The sequence below is a fragment of the Macaca mulatta genome, chromosome 14, assembly GCF_049350105.2.
Source record: "Macaca mulatta isolate MMU2019108-1 chromosome 14, T2T-MMU8v2.0, whole genome shotgun sequence".
In the NCBI taxonomy this organism is placed as follows: Eukaryota; Metazoa; Chordata; class Mammalia; order Primates; family Cercopithecidae; genus Macaca; species Macaca mulatta.
The window spans coordinates 75,704,524-75,725,281 of NC_133419.1; the positions used below are offsets into that span (position 1 = coordinate 75,704,524).

General features: G+C 51.1%; 1 protein-coding gene and 1 long non-coding RNA gene across 17 annotated transcripts in view; one reads left to right on the forward strand and one right to left on the reverse strand.

The window, feature by feature from the left end:
• Window positions 1-20,758, reverse strand: part of ARRB1 (arrestin beta 1) — a 96,128-nt gene that overhangs the window by 54,129 nt on the left and 21,241 nt on the right. The gene's annotated exons all lie outside the window — the stretch shown is intronic.
• On the forward strand, window positions 3,806-15,489 carry LOC144334382 (uncharacterized). The gene is made up of 3 exons (XR_013404169.1): window positions 3,806-3,846; window positions 4,576-4,650; window positions 14,397-15,489. It is a non-coding gene; the product is annotated as an uncharacterized LOC144334382 (long non-coding RNA).

Genomic DNA, 20,758 nt, shown 5'->3' on the forward strand with positions numbered 1-20,758 from the left:
CTGACGGCCTGTCCCAGGCACTGGGAGCCTTTCAGTTGTCTTGTTTCATGTCATCCACACAACTGCTCTGCAAGGTGTGTGTGGTAGGCTGAGTAACAGCCCCCCAAGATGCCCACATCCTAATCGCCAGAGCTGCGGCTGTGTTAGGTCATGTGGTAGAAGAGATTCTGCAGATGCAATTTTGTTCAGGGCCTTGAGATGGAGAGATTATCCTGCACGACCTGGGTGGGCCCAATGTCATCACAAGGGTCCTGACAAGAGGGAGGCAGGAGGGTCAGAGAGAGTAAAGGTGATGGGATGATGGAAGCATTGAAAGACAGACGAAAATCTACACTGCTGGCTTCAAAGCTAGAGGATGGGGCTGGGAGCCAAGGCATGCAGACAGCTTCTGGAAGCTAGCAGAGGCAAGGGAACGGATCCCCGCTAGAGTTTCCAGAGGACACAGCCCTGACAACCCATTTCAGGACTTTGGACCTCCAGAACTGTAAAAGAATACATTTGTGTTGTTTTAAGCCACTAAATATATGGTAATTTGTAACAGGAGTAATAGGAGACTAATACGACAGGCATTCTCATTCCCATTCTGCGGACCAGGAAACTGAGGCTTGCAGAAGGCTCGTAACTCCCTCAGGCCAGGCGTGGTGGCTCACACCTGTAATCCCAGCACTTTGGGAGGCCAAGGCCGGCAGATCACTTGAGGTCAGGAGTTCTAGACCAACCTGGCCAACATGGTGAAATCCCGTTTCTACTAAAAATACAAAAATTACAGGCATTGTGGCTTATGCCTATAAACCCAGGTACTTGGGAGGCTGAGGCAGGAGAATTGCTTAAACCTGGCAGGTGGAGGTTGCAGTGAGCTGAGATTGCGCCACTTCACTCCAGCCTGCACGACAGAGTGTGACTCCATCTCAAAAAATAATAACAATTATAATAATAACTCCCTTAGGTCCTGCAAGAATCTCTATGAGCTCTTAAGGTTGGGGGCCCCTCAGCCAGGGCTTCAGGCTAGGGGGAGAGTCTGAGGAGGAGGCAGGGGTCTGCCACTGTAGGCTAAGGCTGAAGACAAGAGAGAACTGGAGAAGGTTAAGCTTTGTGCCTTATTACAGCTGGGCCCTTCCAGATCCCGTGACTAAGTCCTGCCATGTCCTGACTGAGAAGCAGGGAGGCATGTGACACACAGGAAGGGCCCTGGCTGTGCAGCTGGGATTGGCTGGCTGAGTGTTTGCCAGATTAACTGAGAAGATGAAATCCCCTACTTAGCTACTTGGATCCTGATAAAACCCCTGTGAGGAAACTTCTTATCCTTCTGCATTACTGGTAAGCAAAGCAGGTCCCCCGGGTTAGTGACTGGCCCAAGTTCTCCCAGCTAGTAAGCAGTGGAGTCTGGGTATTCATAATGAGCAACAGAAAAAGCATCACAGCCAGGCCTGATGGCTATTGAGTGCTTCCTATGTGCCTAACACTGCCTTAACAGTTGCAGGCATTTTCTTAATCATTCTAGATGCAAACCTGATCACGTGCCTCCTCTGCCTAAAAACTCTTAATGGCTCCCAAGAGCTCTTCACAATCTAGCCTCTGTCCAGCCTCCAGCCTCCCTCTCACCATGCTCCCTGCCCCCACACACCCTCTAGCCACACTGACCTTGGTCAGTTCCCTGGAGCCACCAACTTCCTTCTTACTTCAGGGTCTCTCCCACAGGACTCCAGCCCCACCAGCCTGGGGCCCCACTAACACAGGGTGGAGAAACCATGGGTCCTGGCCACCTCTGCTCCCCATTGTGGGTAAGGAAGGGATGGGACCACAGGTCAGCCCTCAATGGCAAGGGTCCTGGGAGGCTGGAGCTGAGAGGGCCCAAGTCAGCTGGTCATCTTCTTAGTAAAGGTAACAGCAGACTGGATGCAGCAGGGCATGGTGGTACAGCTCCCAGGGATGCACCCCCACCCCCCAGAAATGCAGACCCCAGGACACTGGAGCTGAGGGGGCTTGGGAACACAAGATGTCCCCCTAAGAGCACGCATGGCAACAGGAGGCCCACAGAAGAGCAGGGACTTGCTGCGGGCCCCACAGTATCACTCTAGGAGTCAGGTCAGAGCAATGGTTAAGGCTTTGGGGTCTGCCACTCACCAGTTGGGTAACTGAACCTCTAACTTTCATCTCTAACAACAGCACCTTTTTGTTTGTTTGTTCTTTGAAAAAAAAAAAAAAAACTTTGTTGCCCAGCCTGGAGTGAAGTGGCACCATCACAGCTCACTGCAGACTTGACCTCCCCAGGCTCAGGCGATCCTCCCACCTCAGCCTCCCAAGTATCTGGGACTACAGGCAGGCACCACACCACCACACCCAGCTCGTTTTTGTATTTTTTATAGAGACGGGGTTTTGCCATGTTGCCCAGGCTGGTCTCAAACTCCTGACCTCAGGTGATCCACCCACCTCGGCCTCCCAAAGTGCTGGGATTACAGGCGTGAGCCACCACGCCCGGCCAACAGTGCCTTTCTTCACTGATACATGTGGAGCACCTGGTTCGGTGCCCGGTGAACAGTGAGGCCCGTGGTAGATGACAGCTGCTCTTTCCATTGAGAGAACAGGGCCTGCACTCGGGACACCTGGGTCCCAGTTAGTGCTGCTTCCACCACCACCACCACCCCCTGGATGGGGGAGATCACCCGCTGTAGTGAATTTTAACAATTTCATGTTGCTTGGGCACCCATTCTGAATATGTCAGACTTTCTCATACCAGAAGTGGGGCTCAGTCACCCTTGACACAGCTTCCAGTGCTCGGCCTCCTCCCAGTTCTTCAATGTAATCCATCCAGGTATGTGCCTTATGCAACCTCCTCCTGGTCACCACCTCGCCATGCGACAGCTAGACAGATGCCACCTAACTCGCCCATTGACCCCACACACACACCCACATGAGCTGCATGGATTTGCCACAGTGACCCCCCTCAGTCACCATGCCTTATGCCTGCTTGCTCTAATCCCACCAATTATATTTACCCACAGAAACCTGCGTGGGTAACATCCTGCACCCCAACAAAGCCTCCAGCCCACAGGTCCTCCCATCTCCCTCTTGCTCCAACTCGCTGGCTAAGCACGGTGTCCCAGGCAGCTCCCCGCTGCCCTCCCCTCTGTGAGTAATACTCTGCTTCTGTTATTTCCCGGGTTTTGCTGTGCTGCCTCCTCCGTGTCTCACCTGACCACACACTCTCCTAGAGAGTGGTTTTCTTGGTAGGAATAAACTGGACACAGGTCAGAAAAGAGCCACAGGGCACCTTCCACTATAAGTCAGTTTCCTGTGAGAGAGACACCTGGTCACGGCTGGATACTTAGGCATCAGACCATCCACCAGGATAAAGAAGCATCTCATCATGAAAGGCACACTGTGGACCCCCACGACCACCTGCCCTGGAACTCCATCAAGCAGGGCTAGAATTTATAGCCATTCTCAGAGAGAGACCTCAAGACCAAACTAGAGGAAAATACACCCACCCCACCCCCACTCTATGATATAGCTGGGTGGGTTTAATTAACCCCCCAAGTGGGACCCCAACAGGGAGGACACCTGGACAGGTGGCACTCAGCTGTCTCTGGAGCCACTGCTTCTGGGCCTCAAAGCTGGTTACAGGTGGGGCACAGTGGCTGACGCCTGTAATCCCAGCACTTCGGGAGGCCGAGGCAGGCAGATTACCTGAGATCAGGCGTTCAAGAACAGCCTGGCCAACATGGTGAAACCCCGTCTCTACAAAAATACAAAATTAAGCCAGGCATGATGGCGGGTGCCTGTAATCCCAGCTACTCGGGAGGCTGAGGTGGGAAAATTGCTTGAATCCAGGAGGCAGAGGTTGCAGTGAGCCGAGATCGTGCCATTGCACTCCAGCCTGGGCGACAGAGCAAGACTCTGTCAAAAAAAAAAAAAAAAAAAAAAATGCTGGCTATGTCCTTATCTCCTCTGGTCTTCTACAGAAAAGGGGTGATCGGCCTCATTTTCCTTACAATTAAAGGAAGGGGCCAGCACTTCCCCAGGGAAGTGAGCCTGGGCTAAAGGAATTCCTAATCCAAAACTGAGCTCCCCACTTGCAAACCAACAGAGGGGAAAGAGGAATGGACTATTCACTGAGCACTTCCAGCGGGTGGGTGCCATGGGAACCTGCCATGAAACATCTTGCTTAAACCCCACAACGGCACAACGACAGGGGCTAAGCAGTAGTCTAGTCCCATTTTGCTGGGCACGATGGCTCGTGCCTGTAATCCCAGCAACTCAGAAGACACAGGCAGGAGAATAATTTAAGGACAGAAGGTCAAGACCAGCCTAGGCAAGACAGTGAGACTTATCTCTTAAAAATTGTTTATTTTAATTAAAAATAATAATAATAGGACAGGCACGGTGGCTCACACCCCTAATCCCAGCACTTTGGGAAGCTGAGGTGGACAGATCATGAGGTCAGGAGTTCGAGACCGGCCTGGCCAATATGGTGAAACCCCATCTCTACTAACAATACGAAAATTAGCAGGTGTGGTGGCTACTTGGGAGACTGAGGCAGAAGAATCGTTTGAACCCAGTAGGTGGAGGTTGCAGTGAGCCGAAATCGTGCCGCCGCCCTGGGCAACAGAGTAAGACTCCGTCTTAAAATAATAATAATAATCCGGCCGGGCGCGGTGGCTCAAGCCTGTAATCCCAGCACTTTGGGAGGCCGAGACGGGCAGATCACGAGGTCAGGAGATCGAGACCATCCTGGCTAACATGGTGAAACCCCGTCTCTACTAAAAAATATACAAAAAACTAGCCGGGCGAGGTGGCGGGCGCCTGTAGTCCCAGCTACTCGGGAGGCTGAGGCAGGAGAATGGCGTAAACCCGGGAGGCGGAGCTTGCAGTGAGCTGAGATCTGGCCACTGCACCCCAGCCTGGGTGACAAAGCGAGACTCTGTCTCAACAACAACAACAAAAAAATAATAATAATAATAATCCCATTTTGCTTACATGAAGCTAAGGCTTCCAGAGGTAAAACAACTTAACTTGTGGCACCAGCTGGCAAAGTCATTCTCCTCCACTGTGTCAGGTGGCCTCTGGGTGAGGGCCCCATTTCCATTCTAAATGGCTACAGTCTAGGGCCTTTTTGAAGGAAAGGAACCCAGACCAGGAAGATGAGGCCCCCAAGGCAGCCTCTCACCCACCCTTAGCCCCTATGGCCCATCTCCTCCCTCCAGCTCCTCTCCCCTCCCATCAGCCTATCCCAGAGACTGGTTATTAATTTATGTGAAAATAACACATGGCAGTGCTGCTGCCTCCTCACAACCCCCGACGGCATCCCCACCCCCATGCCCGGTTCACAGCCACTCCTTCTCTGAGTTTTGCTCCTTTGGCACTTCCAAAGCCTTTAGTGAGCTGCAACTAGGTCAGATCCCTCCATCAGACAATCTCCTGTGCCTGCACTTTTCCCTTGGAAGCACATCTCACAGTGTGCATCTCTTGCTGTCTATCTACCTGCTGCTCCAGACCATAAGCCCCATTAAGCCAAGGACATGTCTGTTTTGCTGCCACGGTATCCCCAGAGGTGTGCACCGCACTGGCATCCAGCCTCAGAGTCACTCCACACTCGCATGTGCCAGGCCCTGTGCTAAGAGCTGTGCCTAGGCATCACACTTAACCCCCATCAGTGCCCCAGCAGAGTGAGAATTATCACCCTGCTATACAGATGAGGACAGCGAGACTCTGAAAGGGCAAGTGACTTCCTGGAGGTTACCCCCTAGGCTGGGTCACAGCAGGAATCAGCGCCCAGGACTAGCTACATAATTTGTAGGCCCAGTGCAGACTGGAAATGTGCTCAGATGTCAAGACAAAGTCAAGTTGCGACTCGAAGTCAAAGCCAGGCTCCACCCACCGAGATGCTGAGGTCCCCTAAGGCAGTGGGCCTCACGCTTGAGCTGGGGTCACAATCACCAGAAGGACTTGTTTAAAAACAGGTTGCTAGGCCGGGCACGGTGGCTCAAGCCTGTAATCCCAGCACTTTGGGAGGCCGAGACGGGCAGATCACGAGGTCAAGAGATCGAGACCATCCTGGCTAACACGGTGAAACCCCGTCTCTACTAAAAAATACAAAAAACTAGCCGGGCGAGGTGGCGGGCGCCTGTAGTCCCAGCTACTTGGGAGGCTGAGGCAGGAGAATGGCCAAACCTGGGAGGTGGAGCTTGCAGTGAGCTGAGATCCGGCCACTGCACTCCAGCCTGGGCGACAGAGCGAGACTCCATCTCAAAAAAAAAGAAAAAACAAACAGGTTGCTGGGACCCAGTCCTAGAGTTCTGATTCAGTGGATGTGATGTAGGCCTGGAAATGTGGGTGTCTCACTAGTGTGTGTTTTTTTGTTTTGTTTTTTTGTTTTTTGAGAGATTGAGAAAGAGAGATTAGGCCGGGCGCGGTGGCTCAAGCCTGTAATCCCAGCACTTTGGGAGGCCGAGACGGGCGGATCACGAGGTCAGGAGATCGAGACCATCCTGGCTAACACAGTGAAACCCCGTCTCTACTAAAAATACAAAAACTTAGCCGGGCGAGGTGGCAGGCGCCTGTAGTCCCAGCTACTCGGGAGGCTGAGGTAGGAGAACGGCGTGAACCTGGGAGGCGGAGCTTGCAGTGAGCTGAGATCCGGCCACTGCACTCCAGCCTGGGTGACAGAGCGAGACTCCGTCTCAAAAAAAAAAAAAAAAAAAAAAGAGAAAGAGAGATTAGGTCTCACTCTGTTACCTCAGCTGGAGTACAGCACAATCATAGCTTACTGCAGCCTCGAACTCCTGGACTCAAACAGTCCTTCAGCCTCAGCCTCCTGAGTAGCTGGGACTACAGACACATGCCTGGCTACTTTTTTTATTATTATTTGTGGAGACAAGGTCTCACCATGTTGCCCAGGCTAGTCCTGAACTCCTGGCTCAAGAGATCTCCCCATGGCTGGGCACGGTGGCTCATGTCTATAATCCCAGAACTTTGGGAGGCCGAGGTGGGCAGGTCATCTGAGGTCAGAAGTTCAAGACCAGCCTGGCCAACATGATGAAACCCCATCTCTACCAAAAATACAAAAATTAGCAGGGTGTGGTGGCATGCACCTTTAATCCCAGCTATTCAGGAGGCTGAGGCAGGAGAATTGCTTGAACCTGGGAGGCAGAGGTGGCAGTGAGCTGAAATCACACCACTGCACTCTAGCCTGGGCAACAGAGTGAGACTCTGTCTCAAAAAAAAAAAAAATCGGCCGGGCGCGGTGGCTCAAGCCTGTAATCCCAGCACTTTGGGAGGCCGAGACGGGCGGATCACGAGGTCAGGAGATCGAAACCATCCTGGCTAACACAGTGAAACCCCGTCTCTATTAAGAAATACAAAAAACTAGCCGGGCGAGGTGGCGGGCGCCTGTAGTCCCAGCTACTCGGGAGGCTGAGGCCGGAGAATGGCGTGAACCCGGGAGGCGGAGCTTGCAGTGAGCTGAGATCCGGCCACTGCACTCCAGCCTGGGCGACAGAGCGAGACTCCGTCTCAAAAAAAAAAAAAAAAAAATCCTCCCGCCTCAGCCTCCCAAAGCACTGGCACTGCGATTACAGGAGTGAGCACTGCACCAGCATAAATGTTGCATTTCTAAAGGGGATGCTGATGCTGTGGTCCACAGACACTGAGAACTGGGCTATCAGGGCTGAGGATGTCCAGGATCCTTCAAACAGCAGTCAGGCCCTCAGTTCAAATGCCCAGCCCTACTAAGAAGGAGAGGAGCATATGGGAGGAGGGGCAGAAGGAAAGGAGGAAAAAGGAAAACTTTACACAAGTTACCTTGTTTGATTTTCATAACAATCTTGCCAGGTAGGTTCTATTATCTTTATTATAGAAACAACTGTAGCACACAGAAGTCAATAATTTACCCTAGGTCCCAGCCAGGAAATTATGGAGACCAGAACTGAACCTGGTTCTATTTGTGTTATGCAGCTAGAACCTGCTTGAACCACAGCTGGCTCCAACAGGTTCAAACCCCATAACCTCCTTGCCCAGGGGAGCAGAGCCCAAGCCTCAGGAGGGAAGGATTAGCACAGCCTCAAGCCCTGGGGAGCCCTGGCAAGCCCCAGGGATCCTCCCCTTCCACTACCTGCCTGCTCTCCAAGCCCAGGCCCACAGCACAGAGACCTGGGACCAGGTGAGGGGGCCAGTCGCTGGTGTCACTCCAGCAGGCCAGCATGCCCATGCCCAGATGAGAGGTTCCTCACACATGTCCTAAGTGCCAGATTTGACCACACTGTTTCAGACTTTGCACAGGCTGCTCCTGCCTGGAATGCCCTTCCCACCCTGCCTCTCTGTCCAATTCACTCATCCTTCAAAATGCAGTTGGGCTCTGAGAAGTGTTCCCTCAGCACCTTGTCCGCCCTCACTGCTCCATCAGGTCACCCTGAGATTCCCTAGCTGCTCCTCCAGCCATTCACTCCACAAAAATTTAATAAACATCTGCCCTGCCCCAGGCACAGTGCAAGGTGCTAAGGCTACAAGGCCAAGGTTGGGCTCTGTCAGGCCAGGATGTACGTTGGTTTCATCCCTGTGAAGCTCTGTAAGCCAGGAGCAGACAGGGAAAGGGACCGTGAGGGTCCTCAGGGGGACCCCTGGGGGTTTGAAAAATTAGAAGTACTCAAATTCTACATTCCAGGCCACTGCCTAGGTGGTAGGTGGAGGGTAGCTCCTCTCAGTGCCTCCAGGCCTGGAGTAAAGATGCTTGGCAAAGCAGCACAAAACTCCTACTAAACAAGTACAAGGCATGCTATGTACCTCTATGCCAAGAGGCCCAGTTGGCTGTGAACTCCCCAGGAGACTAAGGCCCCAAGGGGGACAGGGAAGAGCCCAAAGTCCCCTGCAGAGCAGGAGGTTGCCCGGGAGAGGGCCTGTAGCCTCCTCTCCCAGGAGATTTGGGCTTCAACAGAGGAGGAAGAGAAGAGGTGAGAGGCACCACCATCCTGAAGGATTTGCCTGCAGACCCTCTACTGGTGAACGGGGCATTAAGGGCACACCCTGGGAAGTCACAGCCCACAGAAGCCCCAGGCAAGAGAGGATGGCTGCTGCCTGCCCAAGGTGGGGAGGGGGCTGGAGTGGAGCCAGGCTGGCGAAGGAAACATCTTGATCAGCAAGCGGGAGGAAAGGAGGAGGAATAAGAAAGGAGGAAAGAGCCAGACATGCAAACTCCTCCGCCTCCTCCTTCCAACCAAAACAGAATCCCCAGCAGACTGAGACCTGTGAGGAAGGAAGCGGGAAAAAGCTGAGGCCTCCGAGGGCGGGTGGCTGGAATGGTGGCCCTGAGACTGGAGCCTCTGAAAGCTTCGGGGGCTGGGTAGCCCCACCAGAGATGGGGAGGGATCAGTCATCAGGGCCTGCCCAGCTCTGTACCCGCAAGGGCTGAACGCTCCCGGAGGAAGAGGATATGGGCTCCATCTGGTAACTCCGATTCCTCCTTCGAGACCCCACTCAAGTACCCGACTCTTCCCAAAGCCCTCAGACCTGACCTCAGCTGGGCTGGCTCCAGCACTGCACAAACTCAAAAACATTGTAGAGTAAAACTCATCCTAGCCTCTGGAAAGCCCAGAATCAGCTAGGAAACCCAAGGAACCCAGAAGAGGAAGTGCCGGCACAGAGACGACCCTGGCCTCCCAGACCATTGGGCGCTGGGACACATTTCAGTTCCATTTGCAAAGCCTTCATGGGGGCCTTTTCCTCTGGTGGGACAGGAGGCTGGGATGAGGAGACAGGAGGGGCCATGGGAGCTGAGGAACAGGGAGACATAATCTTTGCCCCTCTACCCCCAACACACATACACTCACTAATGGGAGCTAAGAGGCTCCCAGGGACCTGGCTCTGTGTCTTGGACAAATCCTTTGACTTCTCTGGTTCTGTTTTCCCTCTGCTGCACACCTGCTTTCCTGCCCTCCTTCTTTTCAGGAGAGGCACAAGGTAAAGTTTAGGCCTCCAGGTAGGTAAGAACAAAGGCCTCTGGTATGACCTCAGAACGTGGAAGAGAATCCCACCCCACCCCTGCCCGCCCCACCACCCCCCGCAACCTCTTTCCTCAGGCCTCTATTATGGCAGAGTGAGCCTGGGAGGCAGAAGCTGTGGTCAGGAAAGTAGGAAGCCAGGCTCGGAGCCCAAGGGGAGAGTGACCACCAAGGTAACCCATCTCCTCTCCAGGGGCCTTTTCTCTCCTCCTTCTCTCCCTGCTGGAGGAAACCACCTTCCTTCCACACATCCTCACCATCATTTGAGAGAGGCTTTATTGGGATGCCTTTAGTCTGTGTTTTCCTTACAGCCCTCATCTGAGTTACTTGAAGCTGCTGGAGTTTAGGGGTTCTTCTTTCATTCACTTTTTTATCCTAGTGAACCGGTCGCCTTGGTTGGAACCAGCTAGAGGGCATCAGTCAAGTGACTTCCCCTCATTCAACTTGTTTCTTCATCTGTAAAATGGGATAACAGCAGCGCCCACTCCATCGGGTTGTTCTGAGGATTAAGTGAGTGTAGTGTCTGGCACCTAGTAATACATGTTAGCTCTTCTTATGAATATTCAACAGAATTTATTGAGCACCTATTGTGTGTCAGATGCTGTTGGCCATCAGACATATGGTGAATAGGGCAGATTTGGGCAATGGACCCTGTCTACAAAAAGCTTCCCTTCTGGCCAGGGAAACTGCAGGGTTTTGCATTACACAGCTCCTTTTGTTACCAGGACACAGATCACAGCACAAACAGAACACAGAGCATTCCTACAAGCAGGTAACACAGCAGCCCTGCAGGATAGGCATCATACAAACAAGTATACAGTGACTCTCACAATAAATGCTGTAAAGTGGAGGGCTCCAAGAGCCCAGGAGGGGGCACACCAGCCTGAGGAGTCAGCGAAGGCTTCCCCAAGAAAGTGATATCTGGGCTAGGAGTTGAAGAAGCAGCAGTACTAACTCCAAAAGGTACAAGGGCTGGCGTGCTGAATTGAGATGAAACAAAACCAAACCTACCGGCCGGACGCCTGTAATCCCAGCACTTTGGGAGGCTGAGGTAGATGGATCACCTGAGGTCAGGAGTTCGAGACCAGACTGGCCAACATGGCAAAACCCCGTCTCTACTAAAAATACAAAAATTAGCCAGGCATGGTGGCACATGCCTGTAATCCCAGCTATTTGGGATTCTGAGGCAGGAGAATCACTTGTACCCAGGAGGCAGAGGTTGCAGTGAGCTGAGATCACGCCACTGCACTCCAGCCTGGGCAACAGAGCAAGACTCAATCTCAAAAAACAAAGCAAAACAAAACAAAAAAACACCCCAAACCTACCATGGGAAGGTTCTAGGGGATGAGAGGGAATCACTGAAGGTACAAGGCCAGCAGGGACATGGGGGCAGGGCCTGATCACCAGAAGGCTAGATCAGAGGTGTGGATCTTACTCTGTCACCGTGACAAGACATTGGTGGGGTTTCAGCAGATGATTGACACAACGCAGTCATGCTTTAGTATGTTCACTTGGGCTGCTGGGAGGCAAATGGAAGGAAGGGCAGAGAGACCAGAGTGGAAGCAAAGAGACCAGTTAGGAGGCAGATTCAACTAGACTGCTCTGGGTTCAAATCCTAGATCTGCCATTCATTAGATGGGAAACCTCTCAGGGTCTCAGTTTTCCCTTCTGTAAAATGGAGATTACAACAGTATCTACTTCTCTGGGTTGTTGTGAGGATTAAATGAGCAACTTTACACATGTAAAGAACTTGGAACAATACCTGGACCACAGGAAGTGCTGTGTGTTTAGCTAGTATTATTCATCTGGGTCAGAAATGAGGGTGGTCCAGAATAGGGAGGTAGCAATGAGAGAGAAAGAGAAAACTGGACAGATTCAGAGATAAAATCAACAGGTCTTGCTCCAAGCACCCAGCTGCTCCAGCCCACCTTGTGCCACGTGCAGCCATCTGAGAGACTCTATGCCAGAATTGCCCAGCGGAGCTCTTCCCAAACTCCTGACCCATGGAAATCACAGTCAATAACAAAATGAATGTTGTTGTTTTGAGCCTCTAAGTGTTTGTGTTATTTGTTATGTAGCAAAAGATAAATGGAGCAACCCACATTGAAATGTACCTAGAGGGGCCAGGCGTGGTGGCTCATGCCTGTAATCCCAGCACTTTGAGAGGCAGAGGCGGGCGGCTCACCTGAGGTCAGGAGTTGGAGACCAACCTGACCAACATGGCAAAATCCTCATCTCTATTAAAAATACAAAAATTAGCCAGGCATGGTGGTGCACACCTGTAGTCCCAGCTACTCGGGAGGCTGAGGCACAAGAATCACTTGAACCCAGGAGACAAAGATTACAGTGAGCCCAGATCGCACCATTGCACTCCAGCCTGGGTAACAAGAGCAAGACTCTGTCTGAAAAAAAAAAGAAAAAAATAAGTGTACCTGGAGAGGAAACCTTCTCCCCGCCATGAGCAAGAAGGGAAGCAGCTGAGCAGGAAGGAAGCGGAAAGGTGTGCAGGGAAGACGGGAGGGGCTGAGAGCCAAGCCTGGGACCTCTGAGCCCCCCAGGGTCCAGGCTCTGCCTTCAGGAAGTGACGGGATAGCTCCAAAGCTAATCATTTCAGCACTATTTACAATACCAAACACCTGGAAATAATGTAAATACCAAAGAAGCGGCTGGTTAAACTGTAGGGCACCCACATGAGGGACAATCATTAACAAATTGAGATACTATGAGTTAATAGCATAGGAGATACTGAAGAAAAAAAAACAGTATTCAAAATTTTACATACAGTTTAATCACAATTGTGCTTGAATACACAAACACATGCGCGCGCACACACACACACACAGAGCAAGAAGCACAAACACCAAAAAGTGTTAGAAATGTTGTTTCTAAATGATGAAATTCTGGATGATCGCTCTCTTCTCCTTGTCTAATGTGGAGGGTTTTGTTGTTGTTTAAATGACTACTGAAAGATAACTGGTAGTTCTTTTAAGCCCTCAGAACTCAGGCTGTGTGCCCGCGCCCTCGCCTCAGGTCTAGGGGAACACAGCACCAGCACCAGTTGCTCCATGAGGGCAGGGATTCTTGCCCGCTTCCTTTACTGCTGGGACAGCGCCTAGCACACAGCAGGCTGGATGAGCACTTACTGGTGAATGAATGAGTGGTCTTTATCTGCCCGAGCTGAGCTCCTCTGAGTCCACAGCAGCCGCCCTCATCAGCCTTAGGTGGGGATGAGGTCCGGCCCCTCTCCATGTCCTCAGGGTTCAGAACAGGGCCTACCACCAAGGAGGCACTAGCGAGAGCTGTGAATGAATGAATTAAGGGCTGAATAAATCAACATCCTACCCAAAGAAGTCCTCCCTGATCACCATTGCTGAGCCCTGAAGGCCTGGGGAGTGTGCGTGTGGGTGTGGGTATGGAATAGTGGGCAGCAAGAATGGAAACATACCTGGGTCTTCCGAGAACCCAGACAGTCTGTGCGCCTGACTCCGACTCCACCTGCCTCCTCCGGCCCCTTCCCCTTCTGCTGTGACTTTGCCTGTTTGGTCCCCTCCTGAGACCACAGAGAAGTCCTGGAAGGTTCTAACTGCTATGTCTACACTCAAAGTGTAGCTGTTTTTAAAAGGAGAAGAGAGCAAGGCCCTTTCTAGATGTTTCTGCCTCTCTCACCACCCCCACCCCTGTCCCTGGGAGAAACTTCTGGGAGGGAAGCCAGCACATGGGGACCCAGGGTTGTTGACTGGCATGTGAGGTGAGGCAGGGAGGGATGCAGGTGTCAGAGACTCAGGCAGGGCTGGGCAGGAGGGCCTTAGGGTAGAGACCTGAAGAAAACCCTATGGAAGGAAATGGCAGGGAACGTATGCTGGTTATCAGGGGTGGAGGGGGGACTACATGGTGCAGGGATGACAACTGAGGCTGGCAGTGGGGGAGGTGCCAACATGGGGAGGCTGACTGTAAGGAGGACCAGCAGTAGAATCAGATTGTTTTTGCCCAGGAGAGCTGAGGTCAGACTGAGCCTGAATGGCTACCAGACGGGTGGGGCAGGAATCTCCTGACCCTCACCCCAGCCCCTACTCCGGCTGCCCAGAATGCCAGCCCAAAAAAGGCAGTTTACCCTTTTTTTTTTAGACAGACTCTCTCACTCCATCACCCAGGCTAGAGTGCAGTGGTGCAATCTCAGCTCACTGCAACCTCTGCCTCCTGGGTTCAAGCGATTTGCACACCTCAGCCTCCTAGCTAGGATTACAGGCATGTACCACCACATCCAGCTAATTTTTGTATTTTTAGTAGACAGGAGTTTCACTATGTTGGCCAGGCTGGTCTCAAACTCCTGACCTCAAGTGATCCACCTGCCTCGGCCTCCCAAAGTGTTGGGATTACAGGCGTGAGCCACTGCGCCCGGCCCAGTTTACTTTTTATAAAATAAATCTCAACAGGCGTGACACTTCAAGCCCATCCAAAATATAGACTAGTGAACCCTGCGGCTCATGCTAACAACAGGTAGGGGCTGAGGCCACCAAAGCCCCTCCCCAAACCAGGCTTGTCCATTACCTTCCAGGCACCCCCAGGCATGTCCCAGCCTCTCTCTGGACCTCACTAACCTTGTGCGTAAAAGGACCTCTGAGATCCCTTCTGGACCTCACGCCCTCTCTGGTCTCACCCTGCCAATGCTCAAAGCAAAAGCTCCAGGCCCAACTCAGCCAGCTTGACTCAGAGGCCTGGAGGTTAGAAAACAGAAGAATCTCAGAGCTCAGCCAGCCTGACCTCTCCCATGATAGGTAGGGAAACTAAGGCCTAGGGTCTTTCCTAAGGTTCTCTCAAGCCTAGGGCACCAGCTCCCAAGCCTAGGGCGTTTTCTAATGCCCTGCAGGAGCTCTGCAGGGTCCCAGGGGAGGCGGTGCCTGCTCAGGCAGCTCTGGAGAAGCAGGAGGTGATGAAGAATTTTCATTAACAGCCAAGGCTCCAGGCTGGGAGGAGGAGGGTGCTGCCAGAGGATGTGCGAAAGCTCCTGAGAGAGGCACTGAGTCATGCTTGCAGCTGCATCCCCAGAAAGCAGCCCAGGGCCTGGTGCAGCGTGGGTGTGCAGTAAATGAACAAATAAATAAAAATGTGAATGAGTGATAATAACAGCAGCTAACACGTAGTACTTACTTTGTGCCAAGCACTTTACAAATATTAACTCATTTAAGCCTAATGGAAACATTAAGAGTCCCACAATAAAAGATTAAGATTCTCATAACAAAAATTGTGTTATTCCTCTTTTATAGACAGGGAAACTGAAACAGAGACAGGTTAAACAACCTGCCCAAGGCCACATAGCTTTGAAGTCTGGCAGTCAACCTTGGTCTTAATCTTAACCACTCTGCCTCCCACTCGGCACCCTTACCTGCCACAGCCTCTCTCCCACACACTGTCTCCTGCAGTCTCACCCTAACACCCATGTCTCATCACAACCTCATCCCCTCCTAACACACACTGCCTTTTTAAAATTATATAGATAGATAGATAGATTTTTTTTTTTTTTTGAGACAGGGTGTCACTCCAGCCCGGGCTGGAGTGCAGGGCTGCAATCATGGCTCACTACAGCTTCAATCTCCTACCTCAGCCTACAGACACGCCCCACCACACCCATGCCTAATTTTTGTATTTTTAGTAGAGACAGGGTTTTGCTATGTTGCCCAGGCTTGTCTCAAACGCCTGGGCTCAAGTGATCTGCCCACTTCGACCTCACAAAATGCTGGGATTACAGGTGTGAGCCACCACGCCCAGACTCTTGTTATCTTTGAAATTTTATAACATGTATTTTTTGAAACAGGGTCTCACTAGGTTGCCGAGGATCATCTCCAATTCCTGGACTCAAGTAATCCTCCTGTCTCAGCCTCCAAAGTGCTGGGAGTACACCTGGGAGTACAGGTGCCAACCACATCCACCAGCAGAAAAACTAATTCATTGAGGTGAAATTCACATAACATAAAATTTACCTCTTTAAAGTGAACAACTGGCTGAGTGCAGTGGTTCATGCCTATAATCCCAGTACTTTAGGAGGCCAAGACAGGAGGATCACTTGAGTTCAGGAGTTTGTTTGTTTGTTTGTTTGTTTGTTTGTTTTTTGAGATGGAGTCTCGCTCTGTCACCCAGGCTGGAGTGCAGTGGCATGATCTTGGCTCACTGCAACCTCTGCCTCCCGGGTTCAAGCAATTCTCCTGCCTCAGCCTCCTGAGTAGCTGGGATTACAGGCGCCCACTACCATGCACGGCTAAATTTTGTACTTTTAGTAGAGACAGGGTTTCGCCATGTTGGTCAGGCTGTTCTCGAACTCCTGAGCTCAGGTGATCTGCCTGCCTCGGCCTCCCAAAGTGCTGTGATTACAGGCGTGAGCCACCGTGCCCGGCTGAGCTCAAGAGTTTGACAGCACCCTAGGCAACGCAGCAAGACCCTGTCTCTACAAATAAATAAAAATAAAATAAATACATAAAGCGAACAATTCAGTGGCATTCAGTACATTCACAACATTGTGCAAAACCGCCACTTCTATCTAGATCCAATGCATGTCCATCACTCCAAAGTAAAACCCTTTACTCACCATGTAGTCTCTCCCCAGTCTTCCCACTCTCCAACCCCTGGCAACTGCCAGTGTCTGCTTTCTGTCTCTATGGATTTCTCTATTCTGGATATTTCATACAAGTTGACTCATACTATAGGTGACCTCTTGTGTCTGGCTTTTTTCATTTCACGTAAGGTTTGCAAGGTTCGTCCACTTTATAGCATGGATCAGTATTTCATTCCTTCTCACGGGTGAAGAACGTTCTACGGCATGGATACACCACCATTTGTTTATCCACTCATCTGCAGATGGGCATTTAGGCTGTCTGTTCCCACTTTTTGGCTATTGTGAATAGTCAGATGCTGCCTGTTCCTCCCCGCTAAAACCCTGTGAGTGAGGACAGTCGTTCATCCCCATTCCCCAGAAGACAACATGGAGGTTCATTTGTGATACAGATGGTGACTTGAACTGAAGACCCTGCCACCCAAACGAAAGTGCCCTTCTTACATCCTTGTCTCTCACCAGCCATTCACCCATCCCAAGTGTCACACCTTCCCTGGGCATCTGTTACCACATGCTGGGCTCTGTGCCAGCTGCTGGCCACCTGGTGTGGACAGCTCAGGCCAAGTCCCAGACTCTACTATAGTCTGAAACTGCAGAGGCCTGGAGGCTGCAGTCTTACCCTCTGGGATGGGCTCCTGTCCAGCCAAGGAGTTCCAGGATCCAGGGCCAGGGGCCAGGCATACCACATCCAGGATGAATACAGACAGGAGTGCCCTGCTCCTGTCCTTCCTGGATCCCAGTTTTCCTCAATGCATAGAGGAAAATGGCCCCCAGCAGATGGCTCCAGAGATCTGCATGGCAAAACCATTGAGTGGAATGGGAATGGCTGGGCTGAGAGGGCCATCAGAAAACAGAACTCAGAGCACTGAAGAGAGTGGGGCAGCCAGTAAGGGTTTCCCATGCAAATCGGTCACTGCACCTATCAAATGTCAACGCACTAGAAACAGCACTTCGCTGGGACTCCTAATCATCCACCCCTTCCTGCTATGTAACCTTTTCTCTTTTATTTTTTTATTTTTTATTTTTTTTAAAACAAGGTCTTGCTCTGTCACCCAGGCTGACATTCAGTGACACAATTACGGCTTACTGGCTCACTGCAGCCTCAACCTCCTGGGTTCAACTGATCCTCCCACCTCAGCCCCCTGAGTAGCTAGGACTACAGGCACGCACCACCACGTCCAGCTAATTTTTTTGTATTTTTTATAGAGATGGGGTCTGACCATGTTGCCCAGGCTGGCCTGGAACTCCTAGGCTCAAGTGATCATCCCGCCTCGGCCTCCGAAACTGCTGGAATTACAGGTGTGAGCCACTGCACCCCGCTGCTGTGTAACCTTGAGCCAAACCTTCTCTGAGCCATCTCTGCCTAAAAGCAGGGTTCAAGGATCTAGAATTCCAGATTCTAGAGTGGGAGCAGTGGGTTGTCCTTGCAGAGCCCCTCCTGTTAAAGACTACATCCACTCAGGCTGTCTCTTTGTGTAAGATGGTGCAGCTATGACCACTATGCAGACCACTGCCTTCCTGGCCTTTCACGAAACCGCCTTCTGCCACAAATTAGCCTGTTAATGGGACCATCCTCAGAGGGTTTCTGACATTCCATGTAAGGACGAACAGTCACAATAATCACTACTGGCTGGGCACTGTGGTGCATGCCTGTAACCCCAGTGCTTTGGGAGATCAAGGTGGGAGGATAGCTTGAGCCCAGGAGTTTGAGACCAGCCTCGACAACATAGTAAGACCCTATCTCTACAAAAAATTTTAAAAAGTACCCAGGCATGGTAGCACATGCCTGTGCTACAAGTCTTAGCTACTTGAAAAGCTGATGCAGGAGGATCACTTGACCCCAGGAGTTCAAGGCTGCATTAAGACGGACTGAGACCCTGTATCTTAAAAAAAAAAAAAAAAAAGGCACTACTGCCTCTCAGACTCCCTCTCACACGACAGAGGCCTGACAAATTTGCACTGGATGAATAAATGAACGAACAAACAATCTGTCACTCATTTCCCAACTTCTAGCCTCTCTCTTCTAGTCTGTTTACCTACACAGCTGCCATGTGAACCTTCAGATCCTGCTTTTCCTGAAAGCTGTATGGTCTTGGACAAATTGCTGAACTTAGCTGAGCTTTCAATTCCTCAACTGCAAACAGGGAGCCTACTTGGGTAATTAGGAAGATTGAAAGAAAGTTTAAGCATAGCATCTCCAGGGCTAAGGAGGAGTCCAGGAAAAGCTGTTGAAGGAAAGCTGTTTTTCCCCACCACACCCTGTCACACCCCATACCACCCTAATCCTCTAATCTCTCTCTGTTCCAAAGGCTTCAGGAAAGAGCTCAGGCCCTGGGCTGGCCCCTGGCTATATGTAAATGTTTATGCCAAGCCCAGCCTCCTAGGGACAAGTTATTTGCTTTGCTTGTAATTAATTGCAGAAGGCTCAGCCGGGTAATAAACTCTGCTGAAGAAATATAAACAGTTTGCACAGAGCTTCAAATCCATTGTGAGGCCAAGAGAAAGGGTCTGCTAGGAATGGAATGTTCTCCCCAGTCTCCTCCAAGCTGGAGGCAGAGAGATCACTGAAGGTCAGAACTGAAAGGACCCTTGGAAATCATTTGAAAAATAGCAGCTGGCATCATTACCTTGTTCCAGGCCCGGCTCAGCACTTGCTTTATATGGCACAGCTATTCTCCCATTCTAAAGATGAAGAAACTGAAGCTGAATGAAAGTGGCAGGGAACTTTCCCCAACTAGAAAGCAGCTGGGCTGGAAGTTGAACCCAGCTGGACTTCAGAGAAAAAAAAGAAAGACAGCCATTCATTCAACAAAATTATCCCATGTCCCCCGTGCCAGGCACTGGCACCTGGTGACACAGCTCCTGTAGCACTTGCATTCCAGTGGGAAGAGGCAGATTTCAGACGTTGAGGACTAAAATCTGATTTTTATTTTCGAGGCGGAGTCTCACTCTGTTGCCCAGTGGCATGATCCCGGCTTACTACAACCTCCACCTCCCAGGTTCAAGCAATTCTCCTGCCTCAGCCTCCCGAGTAGCTGGGATTACAGGCGCCCGCCACCACGCCTGGCTAATTTTTTTGTATTTTTAGTAGAGACACAGTTTCACCATGTTGGCCAGGCTGCTTTTGAACTCTTGACCTCAAGTGATCCGTCCACCTCGGCCTCCCAAAGTGCTGAGATTACAGGGGTGTCCCACGGTGCCTGAACTTGTCTGATTTTTTTTTTATCTTGCCCAAATTCCTATCCAAGGGGCCTGGGGAGTCATCTACAAACCAAGAATTCTCATTGTCAGGCCTCTGAGCACAAGCTAAGCCATCATATCCCCTGTGACCTGCACGTATACATTCAGATGGCCTGAAGTAACTGAAGAATGACAAAAGAAGTGAAAATGGCCTGTTCCTGACTTAATTGATGATATTACCTTGTGAAATTCCTTCTCCTGTCTCATCCTGGCTCAAAAGCTCCCCCACTGAACACCTTGTGACCCCCACCCCTGCCCGCCAGAGAACAACCCCCCTTTTGACTGTAATTTTCCTTTACCTACCCAAATCTTATAAAACGGCCCCACCCCTCTCCCTTCGCTGACTCTCTTTTCGGACTCAGCCCGCCTGCACCCAGGTGAAATAAACAGCCTTGCTGCTCACAGAAAGCCTGTTTGGTAGTCTCTTCACACGCACTCGAGTGAACCTCATCAGATGGGTTTTATGTACCCCTACATGTCGTGACTTACTTTCCAGTTTGACTATGGCATAACATTACTGTCAGGCTTCTGAGCTCAAGCCCGCAGGTATACATCCAGATGGCCTGAGGCAACTGAAGAACCACAAGTGAAGTGAAAATGGCCAGTTCCTGCCTTAATTGATGACATTCCTTCTCCTGGACAATAAGTCTCTGGAGCTTCCCACTTGTGACCCCCGCCCCTGCCTGCAAGAGAACAAACCCCTTTAACTGTAATTTTCCACTACCTACCCAAATGCCATAAAACTGCCCCACCCCTATCTCTCTCCCTTTGCTGACTCCTTTTTCAGACTTAGTCCACCGGCACCCAGGTGATTAAATCACTTTATTGCTCACACAAAGCCTGTTTGGTGGTCTCTTCACACAGACAAGTGTGACAATTACGAGAAGGAAGAATTTCAGAATATTTTTCCCCAAAAACATGT